Source organism: Physeter macrocephalus, chromosome 10 (assembly GCF_002837175.3).
Source record: "Physeter macrocephalus isolate SW-GA chromosome 10, ASM283717v5, whole genome shotgun sequence".
NCBI classification, from domain to species: domain Eukaryota; kingdom Metazoa; phylum Chordata; class Mammalia; order Artiodactyla; family Physeteridae; genus Physeter; species Physeter macrocephalus.
In genome coordinates this window covers 59,066,826-59,073,112 of record NC_041223.1, presented here as the reverse complement: position 1 = coordinate 59,073,112, position 6,287 = coordinate 59,066,826, and positions in this window count along the sequence as shown.

The window sequence follows — 6,287 nt, the reverse complement described above, 5'->3', positions numbered from 1 at the left end:
TCCCGGACCGGGGCACGAACCCGTGTCCCCTGCATCGGCAGGCGGACTCTCAACCACTGCACCACCAGGGAAGCCCTAGTTATGTTTTTAAAGTGTTAACGCAGAAATTTATTGAAACCCATTTATATAAAATTCATTTATGTGTTTTAAAGACAAAAAAATGTACATAGTCCTCAATATTCAGGCAATCAAATCCATTCTCAGAAGTGCTTTGCAAGAAGATGGACTTTGTTGCCCAGCCCCAGAAAAGATCCTTTTGTTTATACTCCTGAAGATGAGATCTCAAAACCTCTACAAAGAGTGAAGAGATAATTAGCAAAGAGCTCCTTCAGAATGTGATGCCTCATCATAGAGGTGCAGCGCAAGTGAGGCTTCAGAGGCGTGTGCGTGGAGGGCGGTGAGAAGAGCCAGGGGCCCAACAGGATGGCCCCACCTGCCATGCACAGCCAGCATGGCCTCCAGGGCCCCTTCCTCCTCTTGGCCTTCTGAAGCCAGCATCGCTCCTGGAGGTTCAGGCTCTGGAATGGCATCTGTCACTTTACTAGATTCTTGACCTGAGGGGTGACGAGCAATATTTACTAAAATTCTAATTTAATCTGCATACTGGAGCAAGCATAGCTTTTTTTTTTTTTTTGCGGTACGCGGGCCTTTCACTGTTGTGGCCTCTCCCATTGCAGAGCACAGGCTCCGGACACGCAGGCCCAGCTGCCATGGCTCACGGGCCCAGCTGCTCTGCAGCATGTGGGATCCTCCCAGACCGGGGCACAAACCCGTGTCCCCTGCATGGGCAGGTGGACTCTCAACCACTGCGCCACCAGGGAAGCCCTCCCATTGTTGTTTTAATTTGCATTTCCCTGATGACATGCTATGGAGCAACTTTTCACATGCTTATTTACCATCTGTGTATCTTCTTTGGTGAGATGTCTATTAAGATTTTAGGCCCATTTTTTAATCAAGTTGTTTGTTTTTTTACTGTTGAGTTTTAACAGTTCTTTGTATATTTTGGGTAACAGTCCTTTACCAGATGTGTCTTTTGCAAATATCTTCTCCCAGTCTGTGACTTCTCATTCTCTTGACATTGTCTTTCACAGAACATAAGTCTTTCATTTTAGTGAAGTCCAGCTTGTTAATTATTTCTTTCATGAGTTGTCTTTGGTGTTGTATCTAAAAAGGCATCACCACACCCAGCATCATGTAGGTTTCCTCCTTTGTTATCTTCTAGGAGTTTTATAGTTTTGCGTCTTACAATTAAGTCTGTGATCCATTTTGAGCTAACTTTTGTGATGGTGTAAGGTCTGAGTCTAGGTTCATTTTTTTCATGTGTGGATGTCCAGTTGTTCCAGCTCCATCTGTTGAAACACTATCTTTGTCCCATTGTATTGCCTTTGCTCCTTTGTCAAAGATCAGTTGACTGCATTTATGGGGGTCTATTTCTGGGCTATTTGACCATGGTTTTTATGAAAGAAACAGAATTACGGTCTTAACTGCTCAGCCTCCCGTAGCTTCCATTGTCCATTGCCTTGGACAGTTGCTGAACAGAGTCAAACCTGAAAGTGGGTACCAATTCACTTTTCATGTCTGCAAGATTCTGTAAAACACATCGTTCCAGTTAAGTTTAACGGAAGCCTGGTTAGCTTCTTCAGCGTCTAATTAGGCACAAGAGAATCAAAGGGCAACAACCAGTCATTGTTTAGGAGGAAGGAAAGGGAAAAAGAATTGTTGCTGCTGCTTTTTGAACTTGCAAAACTTCTATCTTTAGTTGACTCAAGACTGGTGGGCCCAGCTGTGGGTGCCTAATACTACAGGCTTTTGGTCCAACTCAGAGAATGAGTTTAGTCGCAGATTGAAATTAGGAATACTGTGCTGAACCCCCAGATTGCCAGTTCAGTGCCTCTTCTCCCTGTGCACTCTGCATCCCCCTGCTACATTCATGGACTACCTTTGCTGGCTCGCCTGCTTCTATGCTAGACTGTGGGGAGCTCCTTGTAGCTGAGTCTGTCTTTTTCTCTGTATCCCCATGACTAGCATTGCGACTAGTACATAATACGCAATTCAGGTTTTTAAAAGTTGAATACTTTCTTTTAACCTCTAAACAACTTCTAGTGCCTTTCACTGACATTAGGAGCTGTGAATATAGAAAAATATAGTACCATCTGTAGTGTGGGACGCCTATCTTGGTGGTTAAGAGCATGACCTCCAGTGCCATACTGCCTGGGTTCATACCCAAATCTGCCTCCTATTAATCATGTCACCTTGAGCAAGTTCCTCGAGTGCTCTGTGCCTCAGTTTCTCACCTGTAAAATGGGGATAATAACAGTATCCATCTCATAGAGTTGTTGTGAGAATTAAATGAGTTTATATATATATATATATATATATATATATATATATGTAAAGTGCTTGGAACAATGCCTGGAACATTAATAAGTGTTATCTGTTATTATCGTGATTATTATTATTATTATTGTTATTATTATTCAAGTAAATTGGTGGAGAGCAAACCCTTGAATTTCTAAGATGTTTTTTAGTTGATTTCAAATGAAAGACAACATTCCCAGGTTTTAAAGTCTTTGGTTTTAAAAAAAAAAAAAAAAAAAGGTTTTTTTACGCAAAACTTAAAATGTTTCCCCTGTCTTCTAACATTTATTGTTTAGTAGAGGAAACTGGAGCAATCCAATTGCCCCTCTCATGCAAAGAAAGCATTTTTCCTCATACATTTTTGCCCATTTTAATTAGATTATAAAGGAATTTTCCTTTAATACATTTTTTCTGTAATAAATCTATGTGGAGATTTCTTTTGGATTTTCTAGGGAAGCTCTGAGCATTTCTCATCCATATACTCACATCTTTACTTAAGGGATTCTTTCTTCAGCTATGTCTTTAATTATTATTCAAATTATTCTAATTTCTTAATTGAAAAACATCTAACGTTCTTATATTGCATTTTTATTCTGTCTGTCATATTTATCAACTTCTGCTTTACAGTTTTTTAAAAAATCTATCCATCTATCTATTTATATGTGCATATATATGTATATAACTGGAAGAGGTTAGACATTCAGTAGTTCCTTTTCTGCTCTGTATTGTGCATGTTAATGCTTCTGTTATATTATTTATTCCTTTGCATTATTTCTTTATTTTACCCATTTCATCTTATTCTCTTCTTGTTTTAATGTCACATTGTTTTCTCCTAATGGTCTACTCTTCTTTGGTATAGGTCAGACTGAGTATGTCTACTGCTTTTCTAAAATCATTCAGTTTTCTTGATGAAGGTGCCAAGAAAATTCAATAGGAAAGAGTCTTTTCAGCAGATAATGCTAGGGCAATTGAATATCCACATGCAAAAAATGACACAACTCCTGTGTCACACTATACACAAAAATGAACTTAAAATGGATCACAGACCTCACCTAAATGTAAAAACTAATATTATGAAACTCTTAGAAGAAAGCATAGGGGAAAATCTTTGTGATTCTTGGATGTGACAGAAAAATACAAGGGATAAAAGAAAAATTGATAAATTGGACTTAAAACTAAAAACTTCTACATTTCAAAAGATACCATCAAGAAAGTAAATAAGCAATTCATAGAATGAGAGAAAATATTTGCAAATCATATATATAATAAGAGATTTATATCCAGAATAGATAAAGAACTCTTACAAATCAATACTAAAAAGATAGATCATCTAATTAAAATGGGCAAAGGATCAGAATAGATATTTCTCCAAAGAAGGTGCACAAATGGCCAATAAACACATGAAAAAAATCATTAGCTCTTAGGGAAATGCAAACAAAATGACAATGAGATGTCATTTCTCGTCCACTAAAATGGCCACAACAAAAAAGTAAGATAATAACAAGTATTGGAAGATGTGGAGAAATTGGAACCTTCCTACACTGCTAGTGGGAATGTAAAATGGTGCAGCTGCTTTGGAAACAGTTTGGCAGTTCCTCAAAAAGTTAAGCATTGCATTAACATATGATCCAAGAATTCCACTCCTAGATATCTACATAAGAGAAATGAAAAGTAAAAATGTCCACATAAAGACTTGTACATGAACGTTCGTAACAGCATTATTCACAATAGCCAAAAAATGGAAGCAACTCAAATGTTCATCAACTGGTAAATGTGTAAACAAAATACAATGGGATACTCTTCAGTAGTAACAGGCAATAAAAAGAACAAATATGTGCTGATACATGATACAACATGCTTGCCCAGGGCTGGGGTCAGAGGAATGGGCTTGGGAAATGACTGTATATGGGCATGTGATTTTTTTAATAATGATGGAAATGTTCTAAAATTAGATTGTAATGATGGTTGTATATGTAAACGTAAAACATTTATTCATTCAATTATTTCAGTCAATTAATTTTATGATATATAAATTGTATTTTAACAAAACTATTAAAATCACCCAATTCTTTTGTATATAATAAATAATTTTCAGTGATCCACTTTTTTAAAACATTTTTAAAAATTAACTCATGTATTTATTTATTTTTGGTGCGTTGGGTTTTTGTTGCTGCATGCGGGCTTTCTCTACTTGTGGTGAGCTGGGGCTACTCTTCGTTGCAGTGCGCGGGCTTCTCATTGCGGTGGCTTCTCTTGCTGTGGAGCATGGGCTCGAGGCGCCTGGGCTCCTGTAGTTGTGGCTCATGGGCTGTAGAGCACAGGCTCAGTAGTTGTGGCGCACGGGCTTAGTTGCCCCACGGCATATGGGATCTTCCCGGACCAGGGCTCGAACCCGTGTCCCCTGCACTGGCAGGCAGATTCTTAACCACTGCGCCACCAGGGAAGTCCCAGTGATCCACTTTTGTTGAATTTAATGTTCTTTTTTTTTTAATTCTTGAAGTCCCTCTCATAGATACTGTGTTGATTTTTTTACCTTCATCTTCAAACAAGGAGAGTTCTACTCAACAGACAATGGTAAGACTTGCTATTCACTCTGTATCTAGTTAAGGGCTAGTCAAATTTTCTTCTCAGTTTATGCCTAGATATGAGGTTGATATATACAACTTCTAGTAAAACATTCAAGAGAAGATGTGTAGCGAACATGCTGTTGCCCTGCTCAGAACTTCTTTCTTGGCTGGGTATATCCATCCCAGCTACTGTGAGTTTTGGTTGCTAAGCACTGACAACTGCAGCCTTTGGAGAACAGCCCCCACTTAAGTGGAGTTGCCATACCTGGGAGGTTGCACCTACTCACCCTCCCCCCCTCCCCCACCCGAGGCATGGCCAGTGCTCACGTTGTACTCAAATATTCTTGCTCAGGTCTTCCAGCTGACACCATGTGGAGCAGAGATGAGCCTTCCCCACAGAGCCCTGCCCAAATTGCAGATTGATTGTCACTTTAAACCACTAAGTGTTGGAGTGGTTTCTTATGCATCAATAGATAACTGGAATAGGATCTTAAATGGGGAAAGGATAGGAAGTGAATGATGACTTTCACTTAGAGCTCTGTGTAAAAACAGGAGAAGCCAATCATGACTTTTTTAAGTTAGAAGTTTATATTTTATTAACTTGGTAACGTTCATTTACTATCCAGCATTCTTTGGGCTTTAGGTCGTGGAAATCTAATTCAAACTGTATTAGGAGAATATGGGAATTACTGGTTCTTGTAATTAATGGTTTTGTTGAATGACCAAACCATCCAATAGACATGAAGGAAATGGCCTCGAGAACAATGAGAACTAGGGAACTGAATGGTGTTGGGACTCCCTCTTATTTCTTCTTTTCTCTCTGCTTCTACTTACCTCTCACCCACTGTTTCTAGTTTCATACACATGGCTTGGAGCATAAATTCTTGACCCTCATAGACTGTGGTCTCTGACTCCCACCACATAAGAGAGACTGATTCTCTTAGTTCTAGTTTGAAAAATCCTGCAAAATGACTTTGAGTGGCTGACTTTGGTCAGATGCTCTTTCCTGGAATGATCATTTATGGCAGGTGGTAGAGGGCTAGGCCATCATGTCTGTATGTATGTGTCAATCAGTCAATCACCTATTAATCAATTATCCATGCCTACACTCTCTAGATGGGGGAATCTCATGCCTCTAACCATCATTTGCATGTGGGTGGTTTCCACACTTTCCTAGACCTGACCCGATCCCAACTCCAAAATCTGATATCGAAATGTCTATTTACCATTTTCACTTGCGTGTCTAATAGTGACTTAGTCATGACAGGCGAGGTAGCAGTCAACCCCTAAATTTCAATGGATTAACATAACAAATGTTTATTTGCTCATACAAAGTCCACTGTGTGTCTGGGCAATTCTCCA